At 29.9% G+C, this 23,697-nt stretch overlaps 1 long non-coding RNA gene across 1 annotated transcript in view; it reads left to right on the forward strand.

Moving 5' to 3' along the window:
• The first annotated feature begins 213 nt into the window (after positions 1-213).
• The window catches only part of LOC145327987 (uncharacterized), an 82,864-nt gene continuing 59,380 nt past the window's right edge, over positions 214-23,697 (forward strand). The window contains exon 1 of the long non-coding RNA XR_013882297.1: positions 214-657. This is a non-coding gene — a long non-coding RNA (uncharacterized LOC145327987). The remainder of the gene's footprint in view (positions 658-23,697) is intronic.

Consider the following 23,697-nt stretch of genomic DNA (forward strand, 5'->3'; position numbering starts at 1 on the left):
GTGTGTGTGTGTGTGTTATCCACTTTTCTTCTCCTGTGACTATTTCTCTCTATTTTTTACCTCTCCCCTTCTCGTTTTGCCATTTTCCTCTCTCTCTTTCTCTTTCTCTCTCTCCCTCTGTTTCTTTCTCTCTCTCTCTGTTTCTCTCTCTCTCTCTCTCTCTCTCTCTCTCTCTCTCTCTCTCTCTCCCGTTTTCCCATCAGAGTTGGGTCCAGTAGAAATATTTTGGTGGCGCAGCAAAGACCGTGAATTTTCGTCCGTTTAATTATTGAGTATCTCTCTCTCTATTCTCTGTGTCTTGTGTATAAAATACAATATATATATATAATATTAGCTTTAAATATAGACATCTATAATACATAATTCAAATATTTAAGTTTTTACATCATAAAAAATGTAATAAAGTGTTAGAAATAATAAAATCATGTGAATTGAAAAAAAATTGGTGGGCTGAAGGACCCCCCCGGAAAAAAGTAAAAAATACAATTAGTTAATTGGTAGCACTATAATTATATATATATATATATATAAATATATAGAATGATATGTGAGTAAAGTAAATGATTTATAGTTTATAGTGAGAAATATATATATTTAGTAATAGAATTGTAAAAACTGAACCAAAAAAAATCATGTAGATTCTACTCATAATTGAAGGTAAGGTTTTTTTTTATTAGAAAAGGGTTTTAAGGCGCTGCTTAAAGTGAGCCCAAAAATGTTTAAAAATTCTCCACTAAAAGGCTATTAAAGTATTTAAGCCAATTACTTGATATTAAAATAATGTTAAGTTATAATTATCATATATGTAAGCTTATTAATTCCAAACCTTGTTTTTAATAAAAATATGAATCTGTGTTTAAAAAAAAGACTTTCTGACTATCTAAAATTCTTAGTTACTATCTAAGTCTAGCGGCCGCGATCCTAGCATCTAGGGGTTCTATATTCCAAGGAGTAAGAGAAATAGGAAAATGGCCTAAAACCAAACTTATATATAAGAATTAAAGAGCCTAAAACCAATCAGGGATCTGTAAAAGCTTCCTTTAAATGGAGAACTCAATCGGTTCCAAATTTATCGATATCTTAAGGAACAGACAAAAAAAAACCTAACTACTTTATATAATTACAGATCATAAAGATCTAATATTTGAAATATTATAAATGAGTGGTTTAATTTACTCAAGATGAAAGTGTGAAAATTTTTAAGTAAATCTTAATTTAGGTTACAAGTGAAGGGGGGTGGGTAAGAATTAAAGAAATGAAAGCGAGTGGACTTTTAAAAAGTTTATAAAATAAATTTGAATCCTTATGTTTAATTTTTTTTTTGAATTTTAAATTCTTGTTTTAAAAATGATACAGTTAAACACAATAATCTAAAAATAAGGATGTAAAAATAGTTAAATTTATCTCATCGTATAATGGACAGCTCTTCGCGGTTTATAAAATTTAAAAAAATGTGTATTAATGACTGATGTAATAGCCTTAAAGGAGTCGAGTGGGGGAAACATTATTAAGTGTATGATTCAAATTTTTATTCGTAATACATACGATACAAAACATGATTTTTAAGTATGGTTGAAAACCGGTTCTAATCTAGCGGAAATTAATCAGATTTGCAGCCAAACTGGAATTAAATTTAAGTACTCACATGATTTCAGAAATATTGATTCACACACAGACAATTTTTATTCCTTTGTTAACTTTTATATCAACTTTTTTAGTCAATTATCAGTATTGAGATAAAATGTTTAAATTTTCATAAAACTTATTATATACTAAGGCAAGCATAAATTGAAACAAATATTGCTTACAATTTTACCCATCCTATTATAAAAAGATAGTAACCTTTTTTTCTGTAAAGAAGGAACTATCCAACCGCTGAACCGATATGGATTTTCTTTACAGTGAAGCTTCTGATAGGGTCTAAAATGGTTTTAGGCTATTTTTCTACCCTCCCATATTCCTTCTAATGTAGAGTCTCTAGGGGCTTTAAAAGTGAGAGAGTTATTTTTAAACACTTCAAAAAAAAACCTAAAACCTTATCAAACTCAAAAACCACAACTCTACCTTTGTCTAGCTATAACGTTTGATTAAAATAAAATAATACTTAGATTATAGATAAGGAGTAGACAAATAAAGTTAACAAGGATGAAAACATTCATAAAAGCGAAGGACAAATGAATATTAACACTTGTAGAGTGTCAGAAATAATAATCAGAATATAAATGTGTTTAAATCGAAACAAATTGTAAGTAAAGTTGTTGAAAAACTGCTTAAATACAGTATGTTTAAGGACATACTTACATTTTTAGGACTTGATTATAGAGATGCTTCACTTTCAACATCGTACCTAACTACTACAGGAATCACCATGTAAAGTTTTGAATCGATAGGCCAATTCTAACCTGTTTAAATTAACGAAAAGAGCTAACTGTCTGTGACGTAAGGACGGACGGACCAATCCTAATTATAGAAAAGCTTCGCTTTTAAAAACTAGAAATTAACCAAAAATCAATAATCCCCTCCCCCCTTTCCTCTCACTTCCTCTATTATGTTTCATGACTTTGAAAACCAAAATTACAAAATGAAAACGAAATTGAATAAATAAATGTCATATAATATGAAAAATATATTACACAAGTACATATAATACACCGTAAGGCAGGAAGGGTGGGGGGGAGACATTGGCTGTAAATTACACTAGTAATCCATGATCCATGAATGAGAGGGCAAAAGTAGAAAAGTGCTATAAAAGATAAAAATCTAAGATGAAAATAGATTCTGAACTATAAGTCCTAAATTTAAATATTAAATTAAGAATTATATGATAAAAAAAATGATGCTATACATGATTCTTTAGTACGGCTAAGAATCGGTTTTAATCCAGCGGATATAAACCGTTTTTAAAGCCATACTTGAATTATATTTATTTGTTTTTATTGTGGTGTAAATGAAATAAATGTATGTATTGATTGTAATATTGATTATGTTAATTTTTTATTGAGTTATTTTGCTTCCTTTATTTACCTTCTAAATAAACATACTTTTTTGTGCCAAAATTGAATTTGAGAAAATTAAACTATCCCTCCCTGTTTTTATAACCTTTTATAAAAAATGCAATTTTTATGACATTTTTGTTTAAGTTTGTTTTGTTATTATAAAAGTAAAAGTCAAATAGGTTTTATAAATACCATCATTTGCTTAAAGTGGTGTCTTTGGTCTTTTTAGTGCCTGAAAATTACAGTTTATATCGTATATAAAAAAGATCTGTATTCTTATGTTGCAAAAATGTAGGATAAAAATGTTTCTAAGCAAAGTTTAATTACTTGACAATAACAAATTGTGCTGCAAAAAAAACCTGATACAAAATGCATTTTTAATCCATGATTGCTCTATAATACTTTGGTTCCCTCTCACGTGATTTGGAATCCCTCAAGAAATGGTCAATAAAAAAGAGACAAATAATGATGTAGGATAAAAGTAGTAGAGAGGGAGGGAGGGGACATTGGATTGTTTATTACACTAGTAACCATGAAGTTTTATAATAACAAATCCTTATTCGCTATATTAACAACTATTGAGAATTGTTGTTGAATTTTGATTGATTGGTTCATTAAGTTAAGTCTCTAAATGTGTAATCTACAGAAGGAGCAATTTTGTGCATCTTTATTGGTGATGTGAATCAGTTTATTAGCAATTGTCTTATCCCTTTAGATCCCTGAGAAGAGAATACTTATAAAACTTTACATAATTTAATCGAAAAAATTTATTTTCTGATTATGTTATACTGCTAATGTTACTAGAGAGTTTTTAGTAATAAAGCTTTGCGCAGTATTCTCCTTGTTAGAACCTAATTTTGTAAAAATAAACTAGCAAACAAATGACTTAACTTAACTGAGAAAATGTTAATTAAAGGATCATTTTTAGAGCTTTATTTTGACTTTGCAAATTTTACATAAATTTTACCAATATCAATGTTTTCTAAAAAGGCCAATGTAACTCATTATTACTTTATTAGCATTACTAGCGGCTACGCCCCTACGAGATCTTTCGGGACATACAAAAAACGCTTACTACTTTATGTATTAGGATAGTTGCCTAGGAGCATCATAAATATATTTAATTTTTTTGGGCGAAGACAATTTTTTTAAAGACAATATTAAAATAGAAATCATAAAATTTTTACCAGTTTTGTTACCCCGGGCCTACGGTCACTTGGGGCTTACAAAACTGGTTTTGACATTACGATTTTCAACTTTATTATCCGCGGAAAGCTGTCTATGATGCGATGCGATAATTAACTATACCAATTTAAAAACAGATGGACAAATATATTTGTATAGAGAAGCTTCAATACAATTACCCCAATATCTCAGGGATCTAAAGAGATAAGACAATGGCCCATAAAGTGATGTACATCCCTAATGATGATACACAGAATTACCCCTTCTTTAGATTACAATTAGTGGTTGAAACGTTTGAATACTCAGCTTTATAAACTAACTAATTATTATACAATAAAAGATGTTTAGCCAACGAATAAGAAAACGATTTTTAAAACTTTGGGGACTAGTTTTATAAACAGCCCATTGTCCCCTCCCTCCCTGCCAATAACTGTACAAAGGATTTCTCTATAATAAAATAATTTGTCACTTATTGAGAAAAAAGGAATAACAATAAGTTTAGCTCCGCCCCATATCAACAAAACTACGCCTACTACATTCACTTTTTATTTTCATAGCTTTAAAAATAATATTAGTTCCAGTAGTGCTTCGAAATCGATAAATATCCACTGAATAAGAGCCGGTTCTTAGTCATACTGAAAAATCATGCATAGCATCGAATTACAGAAATTTTCCACGAATTATAAAATTAAAAGCAGTTTTGTTAACACGGAAAGCTGTCTATAATACGACGCGATAAGAAACTATTTTGCCTCTGATTACGATTTAATTAAAACATTCCTTCTCTTAAGAAAGTTTAAATGAGAAAAATGTCTTAAAAATACGTATTTTCTTCTTTAAAAGTTCGTTCAGATGTCATAAAAGGGAAACCGCAATTTCTAATTTAAACTTTGGTGACAAAAATCATGATGAAAATAGCAACTCTTTTATCTCTGATCAGCATAGTCTATAAATTTTAAACTTTGACACATATTAAACAAGGGGTAGGATTAAATTATCACTCCATTACCGTATCCCTGGAAGCGTGAATATTGTTTATATGACTGTTCTTGACAAGTTATAAATGTACAGAGAATGCTTAAAAGGCAAATTGTTGTACAATTATTTATTTTTATATGCATGTTTGTTTATTAACAGTTTTTTTTGTAATCATCAGACTAACAAGGACAATTCTAGCACAATGCGCAGCAACATCAAGATTAAAAATTTCTAAAAAGCAATAGGGTATTTGATAGAAAAAGAATTGTGATTTTTAGGAGATGTATCTTGTTTGATGTTCTATACTTCAAACTCGTCTCTAGCATCTCGGGGCTCTGTATTCAAGTATAATTTAACTATCCCAAAACTTAAATATGAAAATGAAATAGCCTAAAATTCTTAAGGAACCTATGTGAAGTTTGTTTAAAATAGAGAACCCAATCAGTTTAGTAGTTATTGAGATCTTAAGCTTCAGACAAATAAAGTCTTACTACTGAACTAAGTGTATTGAATTTATGTAATAATAAAAACAGAAACTTTCTATTGGTGTTTATGTTCTTCGCTTATCAAACGTCAATAGCTTTAAAAACTATTTGCAGACTTTTAAATGTCTACTAATCAAAGAAAATCCTTATTGATGAATTGTAATGTGTTTTTGAAAGATTAAACAAAGTGAAAACTAAACGGCTTCGAGTGCATAGGGAAATTCTGGCTAGTAAGTTATAAGCTGTATAAACATTGTGCTTGACATATTATATTATTTAAACCAGAATATATTCTAGTATTAAATAGGCTGGGAGTACATATAATAATTCTGGCTAGTAAGTTATAAGCTGTATAAACATTGTGCTTGACATATTATATTATTTAAACCAGAATATATTCTAGTATTAAATAGGCTGGGAGTACATATAATAATTCTGGCTAGTAAGTTATAAGCTGTATAAACATTGTGCTTGACATATTATATTATTTAAACCAGAGAATATTCCAGTATTAAAAAGGATAGGGATTTTTAAAATAAAAAAGTCTTTAAAAAACTAAAATTCAAAAAGTGGTAACCTTTTTGAACATATAAATTTTAAGCTTTTTTACTATTTCTCTTCAAATTGACCTTCCCCAAAGAAAAAGGACTAAAACCTGCCCGGGCCTAATTTGAATCCTACCAAAAATAAAAAAAATATTGGTATTAATGATTGAAAGGTATAAATAGTACTTTTAATAAAACTTTTGAAAGATCGCCAATACCTTTAATCCGTGTTTTTTTTCCATTACATTACATAAAAGATTAAAAGAGCAAAATAATCTAAAAAATGATTATGAATATTTTTTGGAAGCGTATCTTTTCCAAAATCAATTTTTCTTTCAGAAAGACTAACCTTTTAGTATAAGGATGACTTTCTTTTTATCATTTTTAATATGTTTTCTTAATTAATAAAATGATTAATGAAATGTTTGCTGAGGAAAAAAAGCTTTCATAAAATCAGACTTAATGACTTTTTAGGGGAAAAATATTAGCAAATGACTAATTATACATAATATGCTAAGATTTTTATCATTGGATCTTTGGTTAATGTATGATTATAAGTTCTGTAAGGAACTCAAAATTATGAAACTTTAAATTATAGAAATGAATATAGAATATACTTGGATTTTATGACAGGGGAAAAACTGTCGTCAAATTAGGTTGCTAACATGGACATCACTTAATGGTCAGTTTGTCCATCCAGTAAGAAAGGGGTAAATGGGGGTATTGTTGTTTTAGCCCCCTACAAGTTTCAAATTATAAGAGTACAAGATAATCTTGTGTAAGATCCAAGTAATAATAAATTCATTATTACAGAATAGCTTTGCTACTTTATATATCAATAAATATCTCTGTAAGACACAAACAAAACTTAAATGAGGCCTTGCAACAAAAAGAAATGCCAAAAAATCGAGAAAATGGAACAGTATTCTAAAAACAAATATCAAAGTAAAATATCTTTGATGTATTAAATGATTACTAAACGATCGCAGATACACATACATAAATAAGAACATAAACATTTAAATTGAAAAGCTTTGAATACGAATTAGTACAATAGTTTTTAACTTTTAAAAGCTGGATGTTAATTAGTCTTTTTAAGGCTTAAATATACTTCATGGGGATAAAGCTCTAAGTGTCATGTGTGACATCATAAAAATTATCTCTTTTTTAGAGGTGTCATTTCCCACTTCTCCTCTCATTCCTCCTTTCTAGAAGTATTTTTATGACGTCGCACATTGAGACACTTTGAGCTTTCTCTTAATTTGCGAATGATAACAAAAAATAAATAGCAAATAATTGGTCAATGAGATCTTAATCTACAAACATATAGCTATTTTGGTTTATAGAATAATGGTTCCCATCCCGTTACAAAATAAATGTTTGAAGATTTATTTTGGTGTAAGTTTTAACCTAATTTGTGCACTGGTTTGTCCTACTAAAACAAAACATTTTGGGTATAGTCCCTTTCGTGGCAACGGCGATTCTTTGTATTTTTCAATACTCTTAGCTTTTCTCCTATTTCTAGCCCCTGCGGGGGGCTTTAATCCTGCGGGGCCAATTGCCTAACACTGTGGGGTAATCACCTAACCCAATATAACTTAACCTAACCTAAAATAACCTATAAAAAGCCATTTTAAATATACGGCGAATCGCCCCTTAAGGGGAGTTGCTACGAAAGGGACTATTCCCAACATTTTCTGTATTGGTATAAAGCAGGTCTGTGGCGAGATATATTGGTCACATTTCAAACTAGGTTGGGTATTATTCATCCCAGTATTTTGGGGACCACAGTATCAGATTATAGCTCATTGATAATAATATTGTCATGGGTCTAAGTATTTAAAATTAAAACAGGTTTAATGCATTTTTGAAAATTATTCAAGTAAAATAGAAATAATATGATACATTATTTTTAGTAGGTTTTAGGGGCTAAATAAATAGGAATTAATCCTGCTTTTTTACATTTTCTTATCTGCAGACAACGTAATACCACACTATACTATAGTTATGTATATAAATAATATAATTATTGTAGCTTTGACTAAAGCAAAGCAATTGATATTATTATCTTAATTAAATATAAAACTTTTCTCTTTTGATATTTTTAAATTGGCTTAGGAAAGATATTAAAAAACAAATTAATCATTAACAGAGATGAATGCCTAAATATATCAAGAAAAATTATAGTTCACTTTGTATAAAAGATGTTAGTAGTGCTGATTATGTATTATGTCAAAACTTGAATAACTTTAATAGTAAGAGTTATTATGTCTATGTTATTAATATTTGCTAAACAACCTCTTTTATGATAATGTCGATCAATAACTAATCTAATCGAATGATAAATAAACGACACAGTGGCGTGCGAAGCACTTTGTCTAGGGGGGGGCATTTTGAAGATTTTGTAAAATTTCGCCATTTTGATTATATATACTAATTTTAAATAAGGGCGTTTTAAGGGGTGGGATTATTTGATTATGGGCCTACTAGTCCTTATCCCTTCTTCCCCATCCCTATTTCCCATTTATATCCCCCATCTCTCCCCCCCCCCCCATCTCTTCTCACCCATCCCTTTTCCCCACCCTGCAATGACCGAAGGGAAAGGAGCTAGAAAGCATCTTCGAAAAAAAAGTACAGAAGATAATTTAACCTTCCCCCCCCCCCCCCACCACAAAACATTTTTTTATGGGTGGAAGGGGATGTTATAAAATCTCAGCAGGAAGGATGAATAACCCCATTAAAATTTTTTTTTTTTTGGGGGGGGGGAGATAAAAACACTCATTTTGGAAATAATTTACCAAAAATTAACCTAATATGTAAAACTGATTTTAAATATTTCTTTATTGTATGACAACAAGGATGACAACATCTTTAAGTAGCAAAGCACAAAAAATCATTAATAAATATACAGACAAGTAGATTTAAAGAACATTTGTTGAAATAAATATATATTTTAGGTAGAAAAGTCACAAATCCTTTTTCCTGTATGTTGTGTGATGACAGTTAAAGTAAATTACATACTGGATGCTCGAAACAGCAAGAAATTTTTTTTTTTAATATTATAATCCACAAAAAAATTTATCGTACTTAAAAACCAAAGATATAAAGAACTATGTAGAAAAATAACAAAAATTACTTGTCCTTTCATTAACAGATTTAAAATCTCTTAGAAATATGGAAAACTTTGGGGCAACGACTCTTAAGGGGCATTTTGTCGTATTTTCATAGTAGCTTTTGATAGGTTATTCTAGGTTAAGTTAGGTCAGGTGATTTCCCCGCAGGGTTAGGCAATTGGCCCCATAGGAGCTATAAATAGGGGAAAAGCTACTGTGAAACTACGACGAAATGCACCTTAAGAGGCAATGTCACAAAAGGGACTATACCCGAAATTTAAAAGATACAAAAATAGCCAAAAACGTCCTGAAAAGCAGTCCGACCTCCATGAATTTTTAATAGCTAATTATACTCCATATTGATGGGAATGTTAACATTAAGTTTTAGCCTTCTATCTTTAATTGCAGTTGAAAAAATAACATTTCCCCCTTAGCATTACGTACTGACAGCCATAGTGAATTATAGAGAAGCTAAAACATTATATCAACATATCCTACCCTCTTTAAATGGCACTTTAAAACTCTGTTAATTTTTGATTAAGTGGTGTTTCCAAGGATTTATAAGGGCAGTGCATGAAGCGCACCTAAAAATATTTACTCCCCCTTTGAACTAAAATCAATTAAAAACAACAAGAGTGGCATATTTTATCAAGTTAGGAATATAGAGTGTAGTTAGTTTTAAGGGTTTTTAATGAAAATTGCCATAAAAAAAAACATGTCTTTTTGTAAGGGTATGTACTATGTACACAAAAAAATGATAAACTTATCCAGAAAATAATATGACATCATATATAGTTATTAATTTAGACAGACATACAGTGTTGAGAAAAAGGCTTAGATAAATATAAACGCTGTTTCTTTTTTATATAAAATAACTTTTTGATTAAATATTTGTTGTTTACACATGTGATAACAAGGATGACAACATCCATAAAAGTGAAGCACTGAAACGGTAGGACAAACGGACAATAACACTTGTATAGTGTCTGAACTGAAAAATCAGAATATTAAAGAATCGAAACAGTCGAAGCAAAATTGTAAGTAAATTTGTTCAAAAACTGCTTGATACGGGATAATGTTTCTGGACATACTTACATTTTTAGGACTTGATTATAGAGTTGCTTCGCTTATACTATTGTTCTTTGTTGTCCCATGAATCAATATACAAAAAATCAGATCAAACGGATAACTAGATCACATAAAAATTTGTTGTTAAAAAAGTAGAAAAATCAACATGTTTAAAATGGACGTACGGACATTCTGGTAATGATTATAGAGTGCCTACGCTTTCTAAATCGTACCTAAATATTACAGGAATCATCATGCAAAATTTGAAATCGATAGGACAATTCTAACCTGCCTAAATTAACGAATAAAAGCTATCTATCTCGGACGGACGGACGTACGGACGAACCGATCCTAATTATAGAAAAGCTTCGCTTTTAAACAGCAGAAACCATTTGGAAGGGCTCGAAGCGCAAATTTTTTCTTCAAATATGCAGGGAGGGAAGGGTTTTGGGGCTATTTATTACACTAGTCCCCAATATTTCATATAAAATTTGGAATTTTGATTGGTTGGTTAATTAAGTCGAGTTTCCATACATTTCATTCACTAATTGTAATCTATATAAGGGGTAATTTTGTGTATCATCATTTGGGATGTACAAAATTTCTTTGGTAAAAAGTTTATATTATACAAAATAAAATACTTCCTATTACCTGGTTTGTTGTGTTCAGTGAAAAAAGATTATAACCTAATTTCTACACTAAGTAAAAAATTTGGTAAGGTTAAACGAATAGTAACTGTCTTTTTGGCGCGAAGCGCCAAAAATTTTTTTTGTTGAGTATTTCTTGATCTTTTTTTTTGGAAACTGGGATAGTTTTGCTTTTTGTATAGTAGGGGGCAAAAAGGGGCATTTTTGTTGACCAGGGGGGGGCAAAATGGGGCATTTTTCAACATTTAGGGGGGGGCAGGGGGGGCGGTGGCTAGGGGGGGGCAGGGGGGGGGGCGTTTTGGTCGCTAGGGGGGGGGGGGCGATTGCCCCAAATGCCCCCTTCGGTTCGCACGCCACTGAAACGACACAAATGATTAAATTTTAGGTTAAAAGCTTGAATATTTAGACACTATATGAAAGTCCCTTTCATATAGTCTATCAAAGTTGTTATCTTTTCTGAAATGTGCAAATGTAGACAATAGACATGGAAACATCCGATTGATTAGTATACAGGATATGAAATAAGTAAAGGATATATAAGACTATGTGTGTGTGTGTGTTTGGTGTGTGTGTGGGCGTGTGTGTGCGTGTATGTGTGTGTGTGTGTGTGTGTGTGTGTGTGTGTGTGTGTGTGTGTTATAAGTAACATATTATATTATTTATATCAACATTAGGATGGAGAAAGCATAAGCAAATTATCTGAAAAAGATACATAAAAATTTTTAATATCCATTTTATTTAATTGAAAAAAACATGAAACGATATTCTGTTTAATCTTAGATTTAGTTTTAATTAAATCCATTGGTTTTTTTTATAAGTGTTGTACAAGCTCAAGATAAGCTTTCTAATCAATTTTTTATATTTTAAAAATTGCCATAGTCAAAGGAAATCCAGTAATAGTTATTTCTTTCATCGTATTATAAACCGCTTTCCGCGGATATAGAATGTACAATTATAAGATTAAAAATAGTTTTTTTAGCCCCGAGGTGACGAAGGCACGGGCTAAAAAAACTGGTTTTAATCTTATGAGATTAAACATTCTATATTCGTAGAAAGCTGGATATAATACGTTGCTAGACATAGTTTTTTCGTATGGATGAGAACCGGTTCCTATCCACTTGATTCGAATGAATACGAGAAAGAATTATATCTAACTCTTCTAAAAAACTAGAAAATTATTTTAGCCTTCCCATAATTAGTTCATTAATTTTTTTTGACCTATCTATCCGGCTGTTTAACAGATCTTACTGGGCACACATATACATACAACTTACCCCATTAAGTGTATAGGATTATCCTTATATTCCTGATTCGTAGCCAAGTGATGGATATAGGGTAAATAAGCAAAGCAATCTGTATTATTTTTTATCAGAGAAAAAGGGATAGATTAATATAATATTAATTAATCTTTAGTATATCTTAACTAATAGTCATTAGATACTTCTGGATCTAAAGGGATAAGACAATGGACGATAATTTGATGAACATTCTCAATGATGATACACAAAGTTACCCCTTCTGGAGATTACAATTAATATTTGAAATGTTTATGAATGAACCAATCGAATTTCAAGTCTTCAAATCTGTTAAGCCAACAAATATAAAAACGTTATTTTAAAACTTTGGGGTATAGTGCAATAAACAGCCCAATGTCCCCTTTACTTCCTGATAAACTCTGTGGAACATCAATTAATTTTCTATTGACCTATCCATTTCTACCTGAACATTGATACATGTAGCTGCTTGCTCAAGTATTATGGGGACAATAAAACAAAAAAAAATAAGACAATTCGTTTTTTGACATTCCATATAATATACAATGATGCTTGTTTTTGTGTAAAAAAAGAACCTCTTCTTCTATATCCTAAGTAACAAGGTGTTTGCAGAGAGGGAGGTGACAATGTGCTGTTTATTACACTAGTCCCCAAAGTTTTAAATTACGTTTTATATTCGTTGGATTAACAACTTAAGTGAATTTTGATTGGTTGGCTCATTAAGTTGAACGTTCTAACGTTTCATCTTAATTTCATTCTACTTAACGGGTAATTTTGTGTATCATCATTGGGGATGTACATAAGTTTATCAGTCATTGTCTTATCCCTTTAAATCAATGGGGTGTTTAACTGTATGTGTGATCACTAAGATGAATATTAAGGGAAGTTTTGTATAAGAATAAAACTATTTGTTTTAAGATTTTACACTATTTTTTTTGTAGACTTTCATACTTTAAATTCCCCCCCTCCCTATTTTTCATATATACAAAATACATATATTCATACTTTCTGTTTAAAGAATAATTTTTTATTCTGTTTGAAGCTAAATATTTACTTTAACATAAAAACAACAAAAATATGGAAACCTTGACCAGTTGGTACCATGAAAACAACTTTATTGTGGAGAAAAAAAACCACACTAACTTTACCATTTGACCAACTTACTTACGATGCCTTTGAGTGACATTCAGAACTCCCAACGTTATCAAAATTTCCTTAAATTTTGTTTGCCAATTCATGAAGATGCTAAAAAGTCTCCATAAAAGTGCACAAATGTAGTAACGTTTGGCCGAAATATTCCGATTTGCATCATATTAGAAGGGAATATGACGTCATCAGTATAGTTTGGCCAAACGTTGAAACATTTATCCAATTTTTTTTGTAGACACCATAAAAGTTGTTTAACTTCTCATACCAAAATTTTCCCCGTCCCCTCATCCAAGTTGTATTACTCCTCCTATTATAGTTTTTACCCCTCTAAATCATAATTTAAAACTTGGATATCTTACAGCACTTGTAGGTGTACTGTATTTAGTGAAATAAAACAACATCTAGCATAGAAAGCACAGAATAAAGATCTCAATCTTAATAATACAATAATAATAATAAAATTCAAACTAAGTAATATTAGTTTTCCTTTTTGATTTTAAAAACTTTTTTTCAAATTTAACGTTTATTATTTTAAATTAAATGAATTATAAAAACTTGTTTCTTTTTTCAGGTAAGATTAAAACATTAGACGTATAAGTATATATGTTTAACAACTACCTGTTTTTATTGGCGGGGACCTTTTTCATCTGCTAGCAAATTACTTTCTGCTATTTTGTAGCAACTTAGCTGTATCATTATTTCCGACGCTATTGGCTGATATTCAAAGACCCAATTGAAAGTCAGCACAAGGTCTTCACCTCATGGACATACAGTTATATAACCCCTCCCCCTTCACTCTTTTACTTTTATATTGAAACTCTTAAGTTTTGTATACCTTTGTCAAGTTTTAATTTTCGTATCAACGGTCAACTATTTACAAAAAAAATACTAAAGATATATCCTCTATCACAATAAATTTGGTTTCATAGCTCCAACTCTTTACTTAAAATATTTCTTTTTCCCCCTAGCTCGAGGAATTTTGTGAATTTTGTTGAATTTGAAATTCTTGGCGAGTAGAGCTGAAGGATTATAGACTTGATTATTTTTAGACCCAAGGGTTTAGGGCTTTTAATTTAAACTCTCCGTTTTTCTACATATTTTATCTCATTTTTCTCAATTTATTTCACTCTTTTTATCATCAAAATGGTATGTATAAGGAAGGACTAAGAAATGGTGATTTCTATGACGAATTAGAACAATGGAGCATTGCTAAATGTAAGTACGTCTCTAACGAGCCAGGTATCTAAATGGACAATAGCCGATAAATTAATGTACACTACATACATGATGATAAACAAAATTATCCCTTATGTAGATTACAGTTTGTGGTTGAAACATTTAGATTTTCAATTTAATGAGCCAACCAATCAAAATACAATTAAAGTCAAGCCAACGAATAAGAAAACGTTATTATAAAAGTTTGGGAACTAGTGTAATAAACAGCCCTGCTATACTTGTTAATGTTCGTTTGTGTGATTGTATCATGAATTAGGCTAAGTTTCTGTGGATGTTCAAATCCTTGTTAATCTATCAATTTTAAACATTCTGCTTGAGAAGCTTTGATTCTATTTTTAGTTAAATTTTAATTTGTGCGTCTGCTTCATCTTTCTTTTTATCTTCAACAACCTTTCAAGTTTGCATACACCCAGGGATCTAAAGGGATAAGACACTGGCTTATAATTTGTTGTAATCCTCTATTCTAATACACAAAATTACCCATTTATGGTTGAAACGTATTAATATTTAGCTTAATTAAAATTCAATGAAAGTCCCCAAAGTGATTGATACAACGAATAAGAAAACGTTATTAAAAAACTTTTGGTGCTAGTGTAATAAACAGCCCAATGTCCCCTCCCTCCCTGCAACTTAAAACAGACAGGGATAGGGTATCTGATGAAAAAATATTTTATATTCAGCCTTTCTACCAATAAAATTTTAGTACAACTTTATGTAATGGCTCTGTAATTTTACATTTCTATTATAAGAAACACAAACAATATTTATCTTTTTCTTATAATGTTGTTACTCCTAACTGTTCTAAACTCACTAAACATTTTCAGAAATCCATTGATTCCTGTTTTTGTAATACTAAAGTATTGAATCTAACCTCTAGAGGAGGTTGTATGCCTACCATTTGACTGTGCATCCTTATAATAATGTAACATGATTTTTGTTTGTCTGTTTGTACCGCTAAGGATCTCGCTAACCTATGAACCAAAATGGTTCTCCTTTACAGGATAGCTTTTCATAGGTCCTAGGAAGGTTTAAAACTATTTTGGGGAAGGGTACCACCACCTTCCCCAGAGAAATCGACAAAAATAAAGAAATAAAAAAACACCGCCCTTCGGACATTTTTGCAATTAGCTAAAAGCATAACTAAAACCTTCTAGCTGATTTTAAAATACTTTGAATAAAAGCAATACATAGAGGCCTCTAGAGGCGCAGCTGCTTGTTATATCAAAGTAAAGGTTAAAAGAAACAATAGATGGCGTAAAAAAACGAAGACTTTTCCTGTTTTTTCCTCAGTGATGTGTTTTTGAAAAATCCTCAAATATTAATTCCCATAAAAAAGTATAAACAAACACTGAAATATCCTTGTTGAAGAAGTTATAGTAAATAATGCTAAGTTAAATATTTGGCTGTTTTTCCAAATAACTTTGGATTTAGGATAGATTGTAGGTTGAAAGTATATACATATATGTGGCTATATATCCAATTCATAAGTGCGTTTGATCTTTTGAATTACAGTATTTGGATCTGCTTGCCATAATATACATTTATACATTATAAATACATTTGTATATATATATATATATATATATATATATATATATATATATATATATATATTTTCTAGGTAGGATTCAAATTGTAGGGCAAATAGCTAAGAAACTTTATAAACTTCTTGGGGTGGTTTTAGGCTATATGCCTGACCTCCTCCGACTTCCCCTAGAGACTTAGGCAAATTAAATAGAACATAACCTTAAAAATTCTAATTCTAATACTAATACACTTTTCTATACGGGGCCTGATGCAAAGTACCTTTTTAACAGAGGTTTAATTTTGTAGTAAACACGTAGTATATTTCAAATTTAAAAAAAACATTAGATGTTGTGAACTTATAAGGTAATATATTGAACAATGATTTTTTAAACCCAAGAAAACTTAATGGAAGCATGCTTTAGCATAATAAAATTGTTTCCTACATATTCAAAAAAAAATATCAAATAATGTTCATCTAATTATTCTAGAATAATTTGTAAAAAGTTTGAAAACATTTAACTCCTGATAAAATTATATTTGAAAAGTTTGAATTAAAATGATTTAAGCTAGGACAAAAATTAATTTTCTAAAAACTAAAGTTTAATAAGATTTATGTTGTTTTAATTTTCTCTTTTTACTTATTGATTATTGTTTGGACTTCTTTTTATTTCCCAATTCATTATACGATATTTTTATAGATATATATTGTAAAGCCAACTAAACTTTAAAGCTGTAACATTGCTTTACTAAGTCTTAGATTTTCATATTTGTACGTCTGTTTAACGGTCACGGTATTTCTTAAACTTTTAAGTTTTATAGAATACTTGTCACATGACTGTGGGTCTTTCATTAGCAGATTTAAATTCAAATGAAGTCGATAGAGTCCCTTATACCGACAAACTCTAAACCCCTCACCACAAATTTGTAAAACTTATTTGTAGCACTGAGAGGCTCTCAATCATGAAATATGATTAACCAAGCCTAATTTATAGACAATTATGTCCATAAGAAACTAATTATTACATCCCTAAATAGATAGGGAAATATAGTTTACTTTTATAAGGTATTCGTATGAATTTCAGTAATTGTAGATATTAGTTATAGAGTAGTTGGGGTTCTTAAAAACATTACAAACATCGTTTAAAATTGGATATTATGGGGGGGGGGTTGGTTCATTGGTTCATCTTAGAAAACAGGGGTTTTGATGTAAAGTTTCATCTATATTCAACTAATTAACATATTTAAAATCATTATACGATCATTCAAACATTCTAACCATTTAAAAACAAAGATGACAACATCCATAAAAGCGAAGCACTGAAACGGTAGGACAAACGGACGTTAACACTTGTATAGTTTCAAAACTGAATAATCCTAATATAAATGTATAAGAGTCAAAGCAAAATTGTGAGTAAATTTTGTTAAAAAACTGCTTGATACAGGATAATGTTTATGGACATACTTACATTTCTAGGACTTGATTATAGAGTTGCTTCGTTTATTACATTATACTTTGTTGTCCCAGGAATCAACATACCAAAAATCAGATCAATCGGATGATTAGATCACATAAAAATTTGTTGTTAAAAAAGTAAAAAAATCAAGATGTTTAAAATGGACGTACGGACATTTTGGTAATGATTATAGAGTTGCTACGCTTTCTAAATCGTACCTAACTACTAAAGGAATCACCATGCAAAATTTGAAATCGATAGGACAATTCTAACATGCCTAAATTAACGAAAAAAGCTATCCGTTACGGACGGACGGACGGACGGACCGACCCTAATTATAGAAAAGCTTCGCTTTTAAAAATGTTAACATAAAGAAAAACAATTATCCTTATTTAGAGTAACAGGATCTCTATCTGTCTGTACGAAAGGATCTCGCTAACCGCTGAACCGATATGGTTCTCCTTTACATCCCCCCATTCCTAAAAAATACATTTTTTTGTGAAATAAAAATAAATTTAACCTCCCACCACCTTAAGTGTCCTTAGAGGCCCCTAGGGGCGTATCAGTTAGTATGTTATAAGGTAGCAGTAAATACAACAAATTTGTTGATATAGATCACTGAGTCATTATTTGGACAAAATATGATCTTTAGTTATAACATTAAATGACTGCATTTTTCTTTAATAGTTTTTAAATCTATGCACAGTACAGATGTGTGTGTGTGTGTGTGTGTGTGTGTGTGTATTTGCCAAACACTAAGATTTAAGAACATTACCAATCTATTCTATTCAACAGTTAGTTGAAAAAGAGAATAGAAGTAGGTTCTAAAAACTCATTTCAAGTTCTATTACATCAAGATAACAGTCTAGCTAAGATAATGAAACTAACTGTGACAGTTGATTGCTAAAAAAATGCGGGAATGGCTTGAGGAAATATTTTTGCATCTGAAAAGTAAATCCATCATGTGTTCAATTCTGAGAAAAAATTATAGAATTTATTGCATCGTATTATAGACAGCTTTCCGCGGATATTAAAAAGATAATAATTAAATTATTAAAATCAGTTTTGTAAGCCCCGAGTAGCCGATGCCTGTGTTAACAAAACTGGTATTAATTTTATTTTAATATTTGTGGAAAATTGTCTCTAATACGATGCTATACATTATTTCATTATTTAATAAAATATTAAGCTTTGAATCCTATCACTTTATATTGAATCTACTGCTACTTTATTCTATTTTGTTGCTAAACTACTATTGTAAAGTTCTATCTTCTTAATGTTCTGTGGTATATTTAATCCTTTAGATGTTTAACTACTATTGTGAAGTTCTATCTTCTTACTGTTCTGTGGTATATTGAATCCTTTAGATGTTTAACTACCATTGTGAAGTTCTATCTTCTTACTGTTCTGTGGTATATTGTATCCTTTAGATGTTTAACTACCATTGTGAAGTTCTATCTTCTTACTATTCTGTGGTATATTGTATCCTTTAGATGTTTAACTACCATTGTGAAGTTCTATTATGTTAATGTTCTGTGGTATATTTAATCCTTTAGATGTTTAACTACTATTGTAAAGTTCTATTATCTATATGTTCTGTGGTATATTGAATCCTTTATATGTTTAACTACCATTGTGAAGTTCTATTATCTTACTATTCTGTGGTATATTGAATCCTTTAGATGTTAACTACCATTATGAAGTTCTATTATCTATATGTTCTGTGGTATATTGAATCCTTTAGATGTTTAACTACCATTGTAAAGTTCTATTATCTTACTGTTCTGTGGTATATTGAATCCTTTAGATGTTTAACTACCATTGTAAAGTTCTATCATCTTTCTGTTCTGTGGTATATTGAATCCTATTGCTACTTTATTTTATTTTGTTAAACTACCATTGTAAAGTTCTATTATCTAACTATTCTGTGGTATATTGAATCCTTTAGATGGAAGGAAAACCACTAAATCTACATATTCATATATAACATATAAATCAGAGATACAGAGATAGTTCAAAGAATAATAAATTATTTTTCTCCATCAATTTTCATAGATATTATTATATGTTTTCATATTGTGGTATTGATTAATTTATTTACATCCCCAATGATAATACAAGTAATTACTTCTTCTGTAGATTACAAATTGTTGTTGAAACGTTTGAATACTTAATGTTATAAAAAAAACTTTGGGGACCAGTGTAATATACAGTCCAATGTCCCCTATACTACCTCCCTGCGTTTGTTTACTCTTAATTCAAATCAAATGCTACTCTAAGTTCAAACTACTTTTAATTATTAAAAATAATTTCATTGATCTTATCTAAACAAATTACCACTCGGATGTTGCACCAGATTTTCATGTTCTATTATAAAGTGATACTTGCAGCCCCTTTACCTCATCTTTCCCCTCCTACTGGATGACCTAACTGACCAATAAATAAGGTCCGAGTTAGCAATCTAAATTTAGGACAAATTATGAATGAATCGCCTGGGTAAAGTCTTTCCCCTCCTACTGGACTGACCAATAAATAATGTCCAAGTTAGCAACCTAAATTTAGGTGAAATTATGAATCAATCGCTTGATATTTACGCAAAGATTATTTCTGTATTAAATCTTTTTAACACTATTCTAATAATGAAAATAGTCTTATGCTGTTATAGGATGCAGTAGTGCCAAATATAAAAGAGTCTAAAAAGACTTGGTACGTTTTCTTGATATATTTTGAGATAAACGAAGCTACTCTATATTTATCAACTGTACGTTTTCTATAATTTTCGGGGATAAACGAAGCTACTCTATATATATCAACTAAAATGAATGTCATAAAAATCCAAATTCTTTCTTTATTACATTTTTATATAAGTTGTATTACTATAACTATTTTTTTTCTTCAAAATGTAATTTTGATGAGTTTTTTTTATTAGACAACGGGGAAAAGTAGAAAATCAATATAAAAACAATTTTGCTAATAACTATCCTTCCTATGCCAGGGACTAATTGGAAACTTTCAAAACTAAACAAAAGGATAGTAATTTAAATTATAAAAAAAATGTATACCTCGCTCAAAATTGTTTGTGATAATCATTCTATATATTTTTTTTAACTTTATTGATAACAATTATGCAATGCTTGAAGCTTTAAAAAGTGTCTAAAAAAATCAGCCATGTGACGTAATAAAAATGAGGGAATATCCATCTATTTTTTAGGGGTTTTCTTTCCCACTTCTCCTCTCAATCCTCATTTTTTATGACGTCACATGGCTGATTTCTTGAGACACTTTGTAAATCTTTGAAATGCTTTGGTACAATAAGATGGTCTCTTAAAAACCCTTTCAGACTAATTATACTTATCCTATTTTCCCCTTCCCTTTTCGTGATAGTACATTCGGAAATTATTTACAACCCCCCCCCCCCTCATCAATATACATTAATGTAAAAGAATAGAGGGGCACGAACTATATGTTACTTTATCCACGGTTTGAGGACCTTGTGCCGACTCTGCATGGGGTCTTTGAAATAAGCTAACAGCTAATAGCGTCGGAAATATAAACACAGCCGAGACATTACCAAAGAACAAAAAAGTAATTTTCTACTAGATGATATGGGTTCCCCGCCACTTGGGCCAGATACATGGATTATACATCTATACTTATACATTTATTGATTCAACAAACAACAATTTTTGCAATATGATAACATTAAATGTTGTGTTTTATTGACAATACCTATAATAAACATCTTTAAAAAGACTTTATAGTAGTAAAATATTAGTATTTATACTGTACAAAAATTAAAGTAATGTTTTCACTACTAAAATTTTACAATCACTAGAAAATTTTAGCTATTCCAATGTATTTTTTCAAAAGTTTTTCGATTTTTTTAATGTTTTCAAAATCATTGAGAGAAAAAATCTTCGAAGTAAAAAAAACATTTAGAAAAAAATCCTCTAATAGTGCTTCGTGGAAAAAAGCTGTTTTACAATGGTTGTGCTATTTTGGAAATGTTTGTCCTCCGTCAATCTAACTTTCTAATTTTTAATGTTTTGTTTTGTTAAATTACCAGAAGACTGTTTTAGTATACATGAAATATGAATAATTTATAAATAAAATGTTGTACTAGAATAAAAACTATTTTCTTTTCTTTCTTTTCTTCAAATTATACACTACTTTATACAGGGTGATTTGAATCTTTGTTGTTGAAATTTTTTGAAAAACAATAATAAATTTGAAGCAACTTATAGTGTCTATAAAAATGACGTCATATTGGCCTACCTTTGGTCAATTAAAATGTATATAGCCTATCATTGGTCATTTGTATTGTATAATGTCATTTTTTATGGGGGCTATAAGTTGCTTCATGAATTTGATTATTTTGAAGGGGCTTATTTTTTAGCAGCTCATATCTTATGGTAAAGTTTCTGTAATCTATGAAGGTCAATTTGTTAGGTTCTCTAACACTTTTTTATATTAATTTTCTGTTTGTTTATTTTAAGAATTTAATAAAAAAGTCGACATGTAATTATAGGTGTTTAAACTGTCAAAAATAACCCGGAAAACCAACATTATTAGACTCACGGTATGTTTGTGTGTATTTATTAAATGTGTATGTCTACATTAAAATATATGTTTTCACTTCTTTTATCAGGGAGTAAGGGAGGGAACAATGGATCGAATATTCAATTTAGGAGTATCAGACTTTGGGTACTGGCTTAAAGGGAATGTGCAAGAATTTAGCAAGTTCTGTCTGACTTTGGGTACTAGCGCATCATTGCCGCTAACTCGCTGAGTTAGTTTTGAATATAGCAGACAAGTATCAATAGACTTAATGTAAGATTTAGAAATATGGGGTGAACGAGTTCTAGGGAGATTTTTCTAGTAATTAATTACAGAATGGTTACGCCAGTCTGATATACTGGTAATCTAATTTTCAAATGTTTGCTTTTTTTCTTGGAACTTTTTTCTTACTTTTTAGGTTCTAAATTTGATTTACAATTTTCTTAAAATTTTCTGGATAAATCTTGAATTTAATTAATTGCCTATTGCCCCTCCCTTACTCCCTGACTTTTATGCTTTGAATAATTTTACATAAAGAAAAACAACATATTCTTTTTTATAGCTTTATTTGTATAATATACCTAAACAGATACAAAAAAAGATCCTGTAAGAATAAATGGATTGAAATCTAGAAAGGTACACACAAATATGAAGGTAGTTAAAGGTTTCATATTTTAGAAATAATTTATAACATAATAATAAATTTTGTTTACTAATTTTTTTTAAATTTTAGGTATGTTATTATGTTTTAAATTTTAGAAGATAATGAAAACAGTAAAATATATTTTTTGAAGCCTTTTGAAACCGATAAAAAAGGCCGGCTATATCAAGAAGTAGCTACGCTTTTACGCCCAAGTAAAAAAATTACTAAAAGAAGGTTTTTATACTCTTCTCAAACATATCATTTAGATAAAATATACAATTCAAAGTCTAATCAGTAAAAGATAATTTGTTTAGCCTCCAAATTATAATAATCATTATCAAGATCAATATTTACCCTTCTAATAAAATAGATGAAAACATCTTTGGACTTATAAGAAGCCTCAATAAAAAGTATAGCTAATTAGGTTCAGCTGTTAGCGAGATCTTATGGTATAGATAGACAGAAAGACAGACGGACATACCTGTTTTAAATTAGGACATAAATATTGAAGCAATTCTGAAAAAGGTTATTTTTTATAAATCCCGTTATATGTATATTGTTATTGTATATAACAACATAATGAATATAAATAGTTTACGGGGTGACAGCCATTATTATATTCTCCGCCAATTTGCCACGGCACAGGAATAGACTTTCTCAAGAATTTATATTTTTGACTGAAAATCTTCGCGTATGAGAATTAATTCTTTCTTTAAAATATTCATAGATTTATTTTATATACTAAGACATAAACGTCCAAGGGTGGGGGTAAAAATAACCATCCTCAAACTTTGAAACCTTCATAGTACCCCCCCCCCCTCCCTCGAAAAATTTGAAAAA

Source organism: Acartia tonsa, chromosome 9 (assembly GCF_053477335.1).
Source record: "Acartia tonsa isolate MP-2025a chromosome 9, ASM5347733v1, whole genome shotgun sequence".
Taxonomy (NCBI): domain Eukaryota; kingdom Metazoa; phylum Arthropoda; class Copepoda; order Calanoida; family Acartiidae; genus Acartia; species Acartia tonsa.